Source organism: Pseudophryne corroboree, unplaced genomic scaffold (assembly GCF_028390025.1).
Source record: "Pseudophryne corroboree isolate aPseCor3 unplaced genomic scaffold, aPseCor3.hap2 scaffold_758, whole genome shotgun sequence".
NCBI lineage: Eukaryota > Metazoa > Chordata > Amphibia > Anura > Myobatrachidae > Pseudophryne > Pseudophryne corroboree.
The window spans coordinates 33,144-47,018 of record NW_026970337.1 but is presented as its reverse complement, the minus strand read 5'-3'; the positions used below and the strand labels follow the sequence as shown (position 1 = coordinate 47,018).

Sequence of the window (13,875 nt, the reverse complement as noted above, 5' to 3'; positions counted from 1 at the left end):
GAGGCAGCACAAGGGAACTCTCGAAAGAAGAACAAGGCTAGAGGAAGATCTGAGACAAAGAAATCTGACTTTTTCCAGAGCTGGCCAGAGGAAAGCACAAACACAGTCCCCCACTACCACAAATAATGCAGTCGAGTTTCCCACATTTGGGGAAATCACAGGGGTCAGCATACCCAGAATGCAATGAATGAACCTCACCCTGGGAGAACAATCTTCATGACCATGGTATCGCCTATGCAAAATAAGTATGATTTGGGATAGGGCTGGGGAGGGCCGCTGCTCAGGCACATCTCTGTCAAGTAAAGGAGATTCAACTGAGGCAGCACAAGGGAACTCTCATCTGGGGACAACAACTGCAGGGAGAACACATATTTTCAGATGAACATGTGAGGGCAGAAGGCTGCCTAATACTGAAGCACCCCCAAACAACAAACCAAATGCAACAACTAGTGCAAGCATTCCTGGGGGAAGGCCTGCAGCAGATGGATTTGCATATGGTGATGTCATCCAAGCAGTGGGTCAAAGTTGGCTTCAACCCTCGTCTGCATATGAAAAGAGAAAAGGGGCGTGCAGGGCATGGCGGCCTTTTGCAGCGCTTGGATGACCCCTAGTTTGCATTACACACCTCCTCCCTCCTTCGGTGTGGGGCTCATGTTGGCTATGCCCCAGCCCCTGAAGCATTCAAGCTGATTTCTTGCAGCAGCTGGGCACTGTAACTGCTCCAGAGCTACTCTGTAAGGCAAGTAAAAGGGTGTGGGCCCTGCAGCACTACCTGTAGTTCGCATTGTGCGTTGGAAGGCACGAAGTAAGCAGACGGGAGAAGTCAGGATAGTGCGCAAGGGCATAGAAGGGAGCGGCTCAAGAAAAGAGAAGTGGAAACAGACAGCAAACTAGGCTGGAGAGAGACCTGAGACAAAGAGATCTGAATTATACGAGAGCCGACGAGGGGAAACACAAATTATGCAGTCAAGTTTCCCACATTTGGGGAAATCGCAGGAGCAGCACACCCAGAGTGCAATGGTTGAGCCTTGCCCTGGGAGAAGCACCTTCATGATCATAGTATCTCACCTGGCAGGTAAGTAGGAGTTGGGCTAGAGCTGGGGAGGGTCGCTGCTCGGGTTCCCCCCTGTGAAGTGAAGGAGATCCAACTGAAGCAGCACCAGGGAACTCTCGAAAGAAGAACAAGGCTAGAGGAAGATCTGAGACAAAGAATTCTGACTTTTACCAGAGCTGACCAGAGGAAAGCACAAACACAGTCCCCCACTACCACAAATAATGCAGTCGAGTTTCCCACATTTGGGAAAATCACAGGGGTCAGCATACCCAGAATGCAATGAATGAACCTCACCCTGGGAGAACAATCTTCATGACCATGGTATCTCCTATGCAAAATAAGTATGATTTGGGATAGGGCTGGTGAGGGCCGCTGCTCAGGCACATCTCTGTCAAGTAAAGGAGATTCAACTGAGGCAGCACAAGGGAACTCTCATCTGGGGACAACAACTGCAGGGAGACCACATCTTTTCAGATGAACATGGGAGGGCGGAAGGCAGCCTAATACTGAAGCACCATCAAATATCAAACCATGGCCCTCATTCCGAGTTGATCGCTCGCAAGGCGATTTTAGCAGAGTTACACACGCTAAGCCGCCGCCTACTGGGAGTGAATCTTAGCTTCTTAAAATTGCGACCGATGTATTCGCAATATTGCGATTACAAACTACTTAGCAGTTTCAGAGTAGCTTCAGACTTACTCGGCATCTGCGATCAGTTCAGTGCTTGTCGTTCCTGGTTTGACGTCACAAACACTCCCAGAGTTCGCCCAGACACTCCCCCGTTTCTCCGGCCACTCCTGCGTTTTTTCCGGAAACTGTAGCGTTTTTTCCCACACGCCCATAAAACGGCCTGTTTCCGCCCAGTAACACCCATTTCCTGTCAATCACATTACGATCGCCGGAGCGAAGAAAAAGCCGTGAGTAAAAATACTTTCTTCATTGTAAAATTACTTGGCGCAGTCGCAGTGCGAATATTGCGCATGCGTACTAAGCAGAATTTCACTGCGATGCGATGAAATTTACAGAGCGAACGACTCGGAATGAGGGCCCATATGCAACAACTAGTACAAGCACTCCTGGGGGAAGGTCTGCAGCAGACGGATTTGCATACGGTGATGTAAATCCAAGCAGTGGGCCAAAGTTGACTGGAACCCTCATCTGCATATGAAAAGAGAAAAGGGGCATGCAGGGCATGGCGGCCTTTTGCAGTGCTTGGATGACCCCTAGTTCGCATTAAACACCTCCACCCTCCTTTGGTGTGGGGCTCATGTTGGCCATGCCCCATCCCCTGATGCATTCAAGCTGATTTCTTGCAGCAGCTGGGCACTGTAACAGCTCCAGAGCTGTTCTGTAAGGCAAGTAAAAGGGTGTGGGCCCTGCAGCACCACCTGTTGTTCGCATTGTGCGTTGGAAGGCACAAATTAAGCAGACGGGAGGAGAAGTCAGGATAGTGCGCAAGGGCATTCTTTTCTCTTAGTCCGGGGGCAAGGCTTCAAAATGGGGTCTGCAACGGAGGAGACACAGGGGGCGTGGTCACAGCAGCTTTTCTCTACAGTCTGCACCAGCAGGAGCCTACACCATTTTTTATGATCACGCTGAACTGCAGTGCGACTGCAATTACAGCATGGTCAAGAAGGGAGGCGTCATGCTGGGTGGCCATGCCCTGTCACTGTGCAGGAGCCAGCACCGCTCACACACTAGTCCCCGGGTGCAGCCCCCAACCCCCGGGACACCCGGAGCAACAAAATGTAGATTCAGGCCACCAGGCCACGCCCCTACCTATGAAACCATGCCTCCTTTTTACCATTGCGCTGTTTATCTGCGCGCACTGCATTACAATCTCCCTCGCCACCTCTCTGGGTGTCACCAGTGATAGTGACACCTCTGCCATGCTTGTAGCAGCTGGTCCTAAGATCTACGCCTCAAGCCCTGAGTGTTTGCCCTTGTGACTTGTTGATCATCATAGCGAAGCAGATGCTTACAGAAAACTGCAGGGGCTTAGATTGAAAATAAAAACAATTGATGGGTATAAGGTAGAGAGGAGCGGGTTCGGTTCTCCGAGAACCGAATTCCCCACGAACTCCACGTGGTTTACATTGGTCCGAGGCAGGCTCGGTTGTTCCTGCCTGACTCGGAAAACCTGAACAAGGGAAAATGTCATCATCCCGCTGTCAGATTCTCGTGAGATTCGGATTCCATATAAAGAGCTGCGCGTTGCTGCCATTTTTACTCGTGCATTGAAGAGAGAGCGGAGAGGACGTGGCTATGTTCTCTCAGTGGAAATCTCAATATCAGTGCTCAGTATCAGTGGTTACTTATTGCTGCTCAGTAATACTAGTAGTGTGTCTCTCCTGCTCAGTGTCAGTTCTCAGTAGTATCCTCATCAGTGCTCAGTATCACTGCTCATTGTCTTGTGCTGCATTGTGGTGCTCAGCATACTACAGTACATTACTAATAGTCCAGTGCTGCATCTTGCTGCTCAGTGTCAGTTCTAGTATCCTCATCAGTGCTCACTATCACTGCTCATTGCATTGTGGTGTTCTGTATACTACAGTAACATAGTAATATAGTATATATAGAGGAGCGGGTTCGGTTCTCCGAGAACCGAATTCCCGACAAACTCCACGTGGTTTACACTGGTCCGAGGCAGGCTCGGTTGTTCCCGCCTGACTCGGAAAACCTGAACAAGGGAAAATGTCATCATCCCGCTGTCGGATTCTCGCGAGATTCGGATTCCATATAAAGAGCTGCGCGTTGCCGCCATTTTTACTCGTGCATTGAAGAGAGAGCGGAGAGGACGTGGCTATGTTCTCTCAGTGGAAATCTCAATATCAGTGCTCAGTATCAGTGGTTACTTATTGCTGCTCAGTAATACTAGTAGTGTGTCTCTCCTGCTCAGTGTCAGTTCTCAGTAGTATCCTCATCAGTGCTCAGTATCACTGCTCATTGTCTTGTGCTGCATTGTGGTGCTCAGCATACTACAGTACATTACTAATAGTCCAGTGCTGCATCTTGCTGCTCAGTGTCAGTTCTAGTATCCTCATCAGTGCTCACTATCACTGCTCATTACATTGTGGTGTTCTGTATACTACAGTAACATAGTAATATAGTAACATATGGTAACATAGTTTTTGAGGTTGAATAGAGGCAAATTGCCCATCGTGTTCAACCTGTTTTAAGTTGTGATGATTCTACATACTTGCTGAATAATGTTTTATGACTAGTTAGCTACTATAACTCATGTTACCCCCGGATTAACCATGTTGATATTTTAAGTATTATAACCTTGGATAGCTTTTTCATTCAGAAATGTATCCATTCCTTTTTTAAATCCAATTACAGAGTCCGCCATTACCACCTTCCCTGGCAGGGAATTCCACATCCTGATTGCCCTAACAGTGAAGATCATAGTATCTCACCTGGCAGGTAAGTAGGAGTTGGGCTAGAGCTGTGGAGGATTGCTGCTCGGGCACCCCCTGTCAAGTGAAGGAGATCCAACTGAGGCAGCACAAGGGAACTCTCGAAAGAAGAACAAGGCTAGAGGAAGATCTGAGACAAAGAAATCTGACTTTTACCAGAGCTGACCAGAGGAAAGCACAAACACAGTCCCCCACTACCACAAATAATGCAGTCGAGTTTCCCACATTTGGGGAAATCACAGGGGTCAGCATACCCAGAGTGCAATGAATGAACCTCACCCTGGGAGAACAATCTTCATGACCATGGTATCTCCTATGCAAAATAAGTATGATTTGGGATAGGGCTGGGGAGGGCCGCTGCTCAGGCACATCTCTGTCAAGTAAAGGAGATTCAACTGAGGCAGCACAAGGGAACTCTCATCTGGGGACAACAACTGCAGGGAGAACACATATTTTCAGATGAACATGGGAGGGCAGAAGGCTGCCTAATACTGAAGCACCCCCAAACAACAAACCAAATGCAACTACTAGTGCAAGCATTCCTGGGGGAAGGCCTGCAGCAGACGGATTTGCATATGGTGATGTCATCCAAGCAGTGGGTCAAAGTTGGATTCAACCCTCGTCTGCATATGAAAATAAAAAAGGGGTGTGCAGGGCATGGCTGCCTTTTGCGGCGCTTGGATGACCCCTAGTTCGCATTAAACACCTCCACCCTCCTTCGGTGTGGGGCTCATGTTGGCTATGCCCCAGCCCCTGAAGCATTCAAGCTGATTTCTTGCAGCAGCTGGGCACTGTAACAGCTCCAGAGCTGCTCTGTAAAGCAAGTAAAAGGGTGTGGGCCCTGCAGCACTACCTGTAGTTTGCATTGTGCATTGGAAGGCACAAAGTAAGCAGACGGGAGAAGTAAGGATAGTGCGCAAGGCCATAGAATGGAGCGGCTTAAGAAAAGAGAAGTGGAAACAGACAGCAAACTAGGCTGGAGAGAGACCTGAGACAAAGAGATCTGAATTATACGAGAGCCGACCAGGGGAAACACAAATTATGCAGTCAAGTTTCCCACATTTGGGGAAATCGCAGGGGCAGCAAATCCAGAGTGCAATGGGTGAGCCTTGCCCTGGGAGAAGCACCTTCATGATTATAGTATCTCACCTGGCAGGTAAGTAGAAGTTGGGCTAGAGCTGGGGAGGGTCGCTGCTCGGGCACCCCCCTGTCAAGTGAAGGAGATCCAACTGAGGCAGCACAAGGGAACTCTCGAAAGAAGAACAAGGCTAGAGGAAGAACTGAAACAAAGAAATCTGACTTTTACCAGAGCTGACCAGAGGAAAGCACAAACACAGTCCCCCACTACCACAAATAATGCAGTTGAGTTTCCCACATTTGGGGAAATCACAGGGGTCAGCATACCCAGAATGCAATGAATGAACCTCACCCTGGGAGAACAATCTTCAAGACCATGGTCTCTCCTATGCAAAATAAGTATGATTTGGGATAGGGCTGGGGAGGGCCGCTGCTCAGGCACATCTCTGTCAAGTAAAGGAGATTCAACTGAGGCAGCACAAGGGAACTCTCATCTGGGGACAACAACTGCAGGGAGAACACATATTTTCAGATGAACATGGGAGGGCAGAAGGCTGCCTAATACTGAAGCACCCCCAAACAACAAACCAAATGCTACAACTAGTGCAAGCATTCCTGGGGGAAGGCCTGCAGCAGATGGATTTGCATATGGTGATGCCATCCAAGCAGTGGGTCAAAGTTGGCTTCAACCCTCGTCTGCATATGAAAAGAGAAAAGGGGCGTGCAGGGCATGGCGGCCTTTTGCGGCGCTTGGATGACCCCTAGTTAGCATTACACACCTCCACCCTCCTTCGGTGTGGGGCTCATGTTGGCTATGCCCCAGCCCCTGAAGCATTCAAGCTGATTTCTTGCAGCAGCTGGGCACTGTAACTGCTCCAGAGCTGCTCTGTAAGGCAAGTAAAAGGGTGTGGGCCCTGCAGCACTACCTGTAGATTGCATTGTGCGTTGGAAGGCACGAAGTAAGCAGACGGGAGAAGTCAGGATAGTGCGCAAGGGCATAGAAGGGAGCGGCTCAAGAAAAGAGAAGTGGAAACAGACAGCAAACTAGGCTGGAGATAGACCTGAGACAAAGAGATCTGAATTATACGAGAGCCGACCAAGGGAAACACAAATTATGCAGTCAAGTTTCCCACATTTGGGGAAATCACAGGGGCAGCACAACCAGAGTGCAATGGGTGAGCCTTGCCCTGGGAGAAGCACCTTCATGATCATAGTATCTCACCTGGCAGGTAAGTAGGAGTTGGGCTAGAGCTGGGGAGGGTCGCTGCTCGGGCACCCCCCTGTCAAGTGAAAGAGATCCAACTGAGGCAGCACAAGGGAACTCTCGAAAGAAGAACAAGGCTAGAGGAAGATCTGAGATAAAGAAATCTGATTTTTACCAGAGCTGACCAGAGGAAAGCACAAACACAGTCCCCCACTACCACAAATAATGCAGTCGAGTTTCCCACATTTGGGGAAATCACAGGGGTCAGCATACCCAGAATGCAATGAATGAACCTCACCCTGGGAGAACAATCTTCATGACCATGGTATCGCCTATGCAAAATAAGTATGATTTGGGATAGGGCTGGGGAGGGCCGCTGCTCAGGCACATCTCTGTCAAGTAAAGGAGATTCAACTGAGGCAGCACAAGGGAACTCTCATCTGGGGACAACAACTGCAGGGAGAACATATATTTTCAGATGAACATGGGAGGGCAGAAGGCTGCCTAATACTGAAGCACCCCCAAACAACAAACCAAATGCAACAACTAGTGCAAGCATTCCTGGGGGAAGGCCTGCAGCAGATGGATTTGCATATGGTGATGTCATCCAAACAGTGGGTCAAAGTTGGCTTCAACCCTCGTCTGCATATGAAAAGAGACAAGGGGCGTGCAGGGCATGGCGGCCTTTTGCGGCGCTTGGATGACCCCTAGTTCGCATTACACACCTCCACCCTCCTTCGGTGTGGGGCTCATGTTGGCTATTCCCCAGCCCCTGAAGCATTCAAGCTGATTTCTTGCAGCAGCTGGGCACTGTAACTGCTCCAGAGACGCTCTGTAAGGCAAGTAAAAGGGTGTGGGTCCTGCAGCACTACCTGTAGTTTGCATTGTGCGTTGGAAGGCACAAAGTAAGCAGACGGGAGAAGTCAGGATAGTGCGCAAGGGCATAGAAGGGAGCGGCTCAAGAAAAGAGAAGTAGAAACAGACAGCAAACTAGGCTGGAGAGAGACCTGAGACAAAGAGATCTGAATTATACGAGAGCCGACCAGGGGAAACACAAATTATGCAGTCAAGTTTCCCACATTTGGGGAAATCGCAGAAGCAGCACACCCAGAGTGCAATGGGTGAGCCTTGCCCTGGGAGAAGCACCTTCATGATCATAGTATCTCACCTGGCAGGTAAGTAGGAGTTGGGCTAGAGCTGGGGAGGGTCGCTGCTCGAGCATCCCCCTGTCAAGTAAAGGAGATTCAACTGAGGCAGCACAAGGGAACTCTCATCTGGGGACAACAACTGCAGGGAGAACACATATTTTCAGATAAAAATCTTGGTCATGCTCTGGTTTCTCTTCAGAACGAACAAATCTTTCGCCTTTTACTAAAGATTTCCGTGGAGAGGAGCAAAACCGAGTTTTATCTCAATTTTTGCATGCCCCATCTTTTTGGGGTTTCTTTTATCGGTTTAAAGATAGAATGAGTGTGCTTTAATGTAAGCTCATTTGCATAGAAATGACAGTAAATGTTTGTTTCTTTTCAAACAGAACTTTCTTGACCATGCTACTTGCTTGAAAGATCTGGGAGCACATGGAATACAGTACAAACCATGCTTATAGCAAGGAGAAGACAGGTGAGAAATCTGCTTTCTTTCAAATTGGGCGCTCACTTTGATCTGAATGAGGACTGCTGGCACGGCACTCAGGCGACAGGTGGAATCTTGGTCATGCTCTGGTTTCTCTTCAGAACGAACAAATCTTTCGCCTTTTACTAAAGATTTCCGTGGAGAGGAGCAAAACTGAGTTTTATCTCAATTTTTGCATGTCCCATATTATTGGGGTTTCTTTTATCGGATTAAAGACAGAACGAGTGTGCTTTCTTGTTAGCTTTAATGTAAGTATATTTGCATAACAATGACAATAAATGTCTGTTTCTTTTCAAGCAGAACTTTCTTGACCATACTAATTGCTTGAAAGATCTGGGAGCACATGGAAAAGAGTACAAACCATGCTTATAGCAAGGGGAAGCCTGGTGAGAAATCTGCTTTCTTTCTTTCAAATTGGGTGCTCACTTTGAGCTGAATGAGGACTGCTGGCATGGCACTCAGGCGACAGGTGGAATCTTGGTCATGCTCTGGTTTCTCTTCAGAACGAACAAATCTTTCGCCTTTTACTAAAGATTTCCGTGGAGAGGAGCAAAACTGAGTTTTATCTCAATTTTTGCATGCCCCGTCTTATTGGGGTTTCTTTTATCAGTTTAAAGATAGAACGAGTGTGCTTTAATGTAAGCTCATTTGCGTAGAAATGACAGTAAATGTTTGTTTCTTTTCAAACAGAACTTTCTTGACTATACTAATTGCTTGAAAGATCTGGGAGCACATGGAAAAGAGTACAAACCATGTTTATAGCAAGGGGAAGCCTGGTGAGAAATCTGCTTTCTTTCTTTCAAATTGGGTGCTCACTTTGAGCTGAATGAGGACTGCTGGCATGGCACTCAGGCGACAGGTAGAATCTTGGTCATGCTGTGGTTTCTCTTCAGAACGAACAAATCTTTCGCCTTTTACTAAAGATTTCCGTGGAGAGGAGCAAAACTGAGTTTTATCTCAATTTTTGCATGCCCCATCTTATTGGGGTTTTATTTTATTGGTTTAAAGATAGAACGAGTGTGCTTTAATGTAAGATCATTTGCATAGAAATTACAGTAAATGTTTGTTTCTTTTCAAACAGAACTTTCTTGACCACACTAATTGTTTGAAAGATATGGGAGCACATGGAAAAGAGTACAAACCATGTTTATAGCAAGGGGAAGCCTGGTGAGAAATCTGCTTTCTTTCATTCAAATTGGGTGCTCACTTTGAGCTGAATGAGAACTGCTGGCATGGCACTCAGGCGACAGGTGGAATCTTGGTCATGCTCTGGTTTCTCTTCAGAACTAACAAATATTTCGCCTTTTATTAAAGATTTCCGTGGAGAGGAGCAAAACTGAGTTTTATCTCAATTTTTGCATGCCCCATATTATTGGGGTTTCTTTTATCAGTTTAAAGACAGAACGAGTGTGCTTTCTTGTTAGCTTTAATGTAAGTTTATTTGCATAACAATGACAGTAAATGTTTGTTTCTTTTCAAACAGAACTTTCTTGACCATGCTACTTGCTTGAAAGATCTGGGAGCACATGGAAAACAGTACAAACCATGCAGTATCACAAGAGCCTTTATTTGATCTTTCATGAAGATAGAGCAGAATTGAGGACACGTCAACAATTTCTGCCGAAGGTGGTTCATCTTTCCACATGGTGCCTTTGGCCACTGACACCTTCGTTGAGTCAAAGTCTCTGGCTGTGGTCAGAACTTTGAAAATTTATGTCACCAGAACGGTTCAGATTAGGAAAACAGAGGCTCTGTTTGTCCTGTATGCTCCCAACATGATTGGGTGTCCTGCTTCCATTCAGACCATTATCCGCTGGATCTGTGGTAAGATTCAGCATGCTCATTCCACGGCAGGATTGCCGTTACTGAATTAGGTGAAGACCCATTCTACTAGAAAGGTGGGTTCATCCTGGGCAGCTGGTCGGGGAGTCTCGGCATTGCAACTTTGCCGAGCAGCTATTTAGTAAACACTTTTGCTAAGTTTTACAAGTTTGATACCTTGGCTGATGATAACCTCAAGTTGGGTCATTCGGTGCTGCAGAGTCGTACGCACTCTCCCACCCGTTCAAGAGCTTTGGTATAACCCCATGGTTCTTAATGTGACCCCAGCATCCTCTAGGTCGTATGAGAAAATAGGATTTTAATACCTACCGGTAAATCCTTTTCTCTTAGTACGTAGAGGATGCTGGGCACCCGTCCCAGTCCATACTGTGTCTGCAGTTATTACTTGTGGTTATACACATGTTGTGTTACGGTTCTGGTCAGCTTTTTGCTGCAATTGTTCATGCCGTTGGCTTGTGTTCTGTTGAATGCCACGTTCTGCGGCATGCTTAAGGTGTGAGCTGGTAAGATGCTCACCTTAGTTTAACTATAAATCCTTTCCTCGAAATGTCCGTCTCCCTGGGCACAGTTCCTATAACTGGAGTCTGGAGGAGGGGCATAGAGGGAGGAGCCAGTTCACACCCTTTGAAAGTCTTAAAGTGCCCATGTCTCTTGCGGATCCCGTCTATACCCCATGGTTCTTAATGTGACCCCAGCATCCTCTACGGACTAAGAGAAAAGGATGCCCTTGTGTACTATCCTGACTTCTCCTCCCGTCTGCTTACTTTGTGCCTTCCAACGCACAATGCGAACTACAGGTGGTGCTGCAGGGCCCACACCCTTTTACTTGCCTTACAGAGCAGCTCTGGAGCTGTTACAGTGCCCAGCTGCTGCAAGAAATCAGCTTGAATGCTTCAGGGGATGGGGCATGGCCAACATGAGCCCCACACCAAAGGAGGGTGGGGGTGTTTAATGCGAACAAGGGGTCATCCAAGCACTGCAAAAGGCCGCCATGCCCTGCATGCCCCTTTTCTCTATGGAATCCGAATCTCGCAAGAATCCGACAGCGGGATGATGACATTTTCCCTTGTTCAGGTTTTCCGAGTCAGGCGGGAACAACCGAGCCTGCCTCGGACCAGTGTAAACCACGTGGAGTTCGTGGGGAATTCGGTTCTCGGAGAACCGAACCCGCTCCTCTCTACCTTATACCCATCATTTTTTTTATTTTCAATCTAAGCCCCTGCAGTTTTCTGTAAGCATCTGCTTCGCTATGATGATCAACAAGTCACAAGGGCAAACACTCAGGGTGTGAGGCGTAGATCTTAGGACCAGCTGCTACAAGCATGGCAGAGGTGTCACTATCACTGGTGACACCCAGAGAGGTGGCGAGGGAGATTGTAATGCAGTGCGCGCAGATAAGCAGCGCAATGGTAAAAAGGAGGCATGGTTTCATAGGTAGGGGCGTGGCCTGGTGGCCTGAATCTACATTTTGTTGCTCCGGGTGTCCCGGGGGTTGGGGGCTGCACCCGGGGACTAGTGTGTGAGCGGTGCTGGCTCCTGCACAGTGACAGGGCATGGCCACCCAGCATGACGCCTCCCTTCTTGACCATGCTGTAATTGCAGTCGCACTGCAGTTCAGCGTGATCATAAAAAATGGTGTAGGCTCCTGCTGGTGCAGACTGTATGTGCGCGCAGGAAGCCGCCACCATTTTTGTGATCACAGCGGCTGAATGTGATGTCATACAGCCGCTGTGACCACGCCCCCTGTGTCTCCTCCGTTGCAGACCCCATTTTGAAGCCTTGCCCCCGCACCGCTCCATCCCTGACTTGGAAATGGAGTGTTGCTGACCCACCTCTCCCCCCCTTCCCCGCCCCGATTGACAGGCAGAGGCGATCACATTCTCTGCGGGGTGCCGCAGAAAATGCAGGCACATGCGTATGCTCTTAGCAATTTTTGCAGTTGGATCGCTTATTGTGATTGCAATCCAACCTGAATCAGGCCCTATTACCTATCACAATGCGCTGCGGGCAGTACAAAATTGGGTTAATATAGGAGAAAAACCCCCAGACCTGTGCTCCTTAACTGTACCTGGTGGCTAGTGGAGCGGCTGCCCAGTAATCAGTGTCCACCGCAGTGCGCACACGGCCCACCCCCTACGGCCTCGCTCCCCTTCATCAGCGGCCTCGTGATCCGGAAGGGTGGTGTGTGTGTGACTGACCTTAGGATGAAACCGGAGCCTCCGCTGCAGTGACCCAGCAACCAGGGCACGGGAGTATACAGCGCCGCTGGGAGTGATGAAGCTGCAGTAAAGATGTCTATTAGACCTAGCCTGCTGCAGCCCTTGTAGATTCTCATAAAACAAGTTCTTCTTTTCTTGTCAAAATTAATAGCTAAGAATAGGCTGCCTGAGGCAGGCCCCTGTTAATTGGCCTGCTACTGAAGGCACCAACTACAAACTGAGCTCCCTGTTCATGGAAGCGGGGTTATAGAGGAGAATGCACTGAGCTTCTTGGGAACAGTCAAAAGCTTTGAGCCGGTTGGTGCCTCAGATCAAGATCCTACTCTACACCCCAATGTGAATCCTTGTGGAGTCCAGTGTACCCCACAGAAGAAATGAATGTGTCACACCCATTGGCAGCAACCTTAGAATAGCTGCTGACGGGCACAATTGAGAAAGGAAGGGGGGGGGGACATTTGAATCCAGCACATAGATGCAATTCAAATATGTAATTTGTACCTTCCTATTTTAAAATATAATGGATGAACCTCACCCTGTGAGAACAATCTTCATGATCAAGAGATCTAATATGTAAAATAAGTATGAGTTGGGATAGGGCTGGGGAGGGTGGCAGCTCGGGCAGCCCCTCCCCCGTCAAGTTAAGGAGATTCAACTGAGGAAGCACAAGGGAACTCTCGTCTGGGGACAACAACTGCAGGGAGACCACATCTTTTCAGATGAACATGGGAGGGCGGAAGGCTGCCTAATACTGAAGCACCATCAAATATCAAACCATATCCAACAACTAGTACAAGCATTCCTGGGGGAAGGTCTGCAGCAGAAGGATTTGCATACGGTGATGTCATCCAAGCAGTGGGCCAAAGTTGGCTGGAACCCTCATCTGCATATAAAAAGAGAAAAGGGGCATGCAGGGCATGGCGGCCTTTTGCAGTGCTTGGATGACCCCTAGTTCGCATTAAACACCCCCACCCTCCTTTGGTGTGGGGCTCATGTTGGCCATGCCCCATCCCCTGAAGCATTCATGCTGATTCGGATTCCATAGAGAAAAGGGGCATGCAGGGCATGGCGGCCTTTTGCAGTGCTTGGATGACCCCTAGTTTGCATTAAACACCCCCACCCTCCTTTGGTGTGGGGCTCATGTTGGCCATGCCCCATCCCCTGAAGCATTCAAGCTGATTTCTTGCAGCAGCTGGGCACTGTAACATATAAAGAGCTGCGCGTTGCTGCCATTTTTACTCGTGCATTGAAGAGAGAGCGGAGAGGACGTGGCTATGTTCTCTCAGTGGAAATCTCAATATCAGTGCTCAGTATCAGTGGTTACTTATTGCTGCTCAGTAATACTAGTAGTGTGTCTCTCCTGCTCAGTGTCAGTTCTCAGTAGTATCCTCATCAGTGCTCAGTATCACTGCTCATTGTCTTGTGCTGCAT

The 13,875-nt window shown here is 48.4% G+C and overlaps 13 non-coding genes and 1 pseudogene across 13 annotated transcripts; 5 read left to right on the top strand and 9 right to left on the bottom strand.

Annotated features, from left to right (window-relative positions):
* Positions 1–85: 85 nt before the first annotated feature.
* LOC135040769 (U1 spliceosomal RNA) lies at positions 86–249 on the bottom strand. Its single transcript, XR_010234597.1, has one exon. It is a non-coding gene; the product is annotated as a U1 spliceosomal RNA (small nuclear RNA).
* A 698-nt stretch (positions 250–947) lies between these two features.
* On the bottom strand, positions 948–1,083 carry LOC135040691 (U1 spliceosomal RNA; annotated as a pseudogene).
* A 152-nt stretch (positions 1,084–1,235) lies between these two features.
* Positions 1,236–1,399, bottom strand: LOC135040678 (U1 spliceosomal RNA). The gene has a single exon (XR_010234528.1). It is a non-coding gene; the product is annotated as a U1 spliceosomal RNA (small nuclear RNA).
* A 3,240-nt stretch (positions 1,400–4,639) lies between these two features.
* Positions 4,640–4,803, bottom strand: LOC135040730 (U1 spliceosomal RNA). Its single transcript, XR_010234561.1, has one exon. It is a non-coding gene; the product is annotated as a U1 spliceosomal RNA (small nuclear RNA).
* Positions 4,804–5,474: 671 nt separating this feature from the next.
* Positions 5,475–5,637, bottom strand: LOC135040715 (U1 spliceosomal RNA). Its single transcript, XR_010234552.1, has one exon. It is a non-coding gene; the product is annotated as a U1 spliceosomal RNA (small nuclear RNA).
* Positions 5,638–5,789: 152 nt separating this feature from the next.
* On the bottom strand, positions 5,790–5,953 carry LOC135040754 (U1 spliceosomal RNA). The gene has a single exon (XR_010234582.1). It is a non-coding gene; the product is annotated as a U1 spliceosomal RNA (small nuclear RNA).
* A 671-nt stretch (positions 5,954–6,624) lies between these two features.
* LOC135040707 (U1 spliceosomal RNA) lies at positions 6,625–6,787 on the bottom strand. The gene has a single exon (XR_010234546.1). It is a non-coding gene; the product is annotated as a U1 spliceosomal RNA (small nuclear RNA).
* A 152-nt stretch (positions 6,788–6,939) lies between these two features.
* On the bottom strand, positions 6,940–7,103 carry LOC135040768 (U1 spliceosomal RNA). The gene has a single exon (XR_010234596.1). It is a non-coding gene; the product is annotated as a U1 spliceosomal RNA (small nuclear RNA).
* A 671-nt stretch (positions 7,104–7,774) lies between these two features.
* On the bottom strand, positions 7,775–7,937 carry LOC135040674 (U1 spliceosomal RNA). Its single transcript, XR_010234524.1, has one exon. It is a non-coding gene; the product is annotated as a U1 spliceosomal RNA (small nuclear RNA).
* A 144-nt stretch (positions 7,938–8,081) lies between these two features.
* LOC135040735 (U5 spliceosomal RNA) lies at positions 8,082–8,197 on the top strand. The gene has a single exon (XR_010234563.1). It is a non-coding gene; the product is annotated as a U5 spliceosomal RNA (small nuclear RNA).
* Positions 8,198–8,467: 270 nt separating this feature from the next.
* On the top strand, positions 8,468–8,583 carry LOC135040741 (U5 spliceosomal RNA). Its single transcript, XR_010234569.1, has one exon. It is a non-coding gene; the product is annotated as a U5 spliceosomal RNA (small nuclear RNA).
* Positions 8,584–8,869: 286 nt separating this feature from the next.
* On the top strand, positions 8,870–8,985 carry LOC135040739 (U5 spliceosomal RNA). The gene has a single exon (XR_010234567.1). It is a non-coding gene; the product is annotated as a U5 spliceosomal RNA (small nuclear RNA).
* A 274-nt stretch (positions 8,986–9,259) lies between these two features.
* Positions 9,260–9,375, top strand: LOC135040743 (U5 spliceosomal RNA). Its single transcript, XR_010234571.1, has one exon. It is a non-coding gene; the product is annotated as a U5 spliceosomal RNA (small nuclear RNA).
* Positions 9,376–9,650: 275 nt separating this feature from the next.
* On the top strand, positions 9,651–9,766 carry LOC135040749 (U5 spliceosomal RNA). Its single transcript, XR_010234577.1, has one exon. It is a non-coding gene; the product is annotated as a U5 spliceosomal RNA (small nuclear RNA).
* The last annotated feature ends 4,109 nt before the right edge of the window (positions 9,767–13,875 follow it).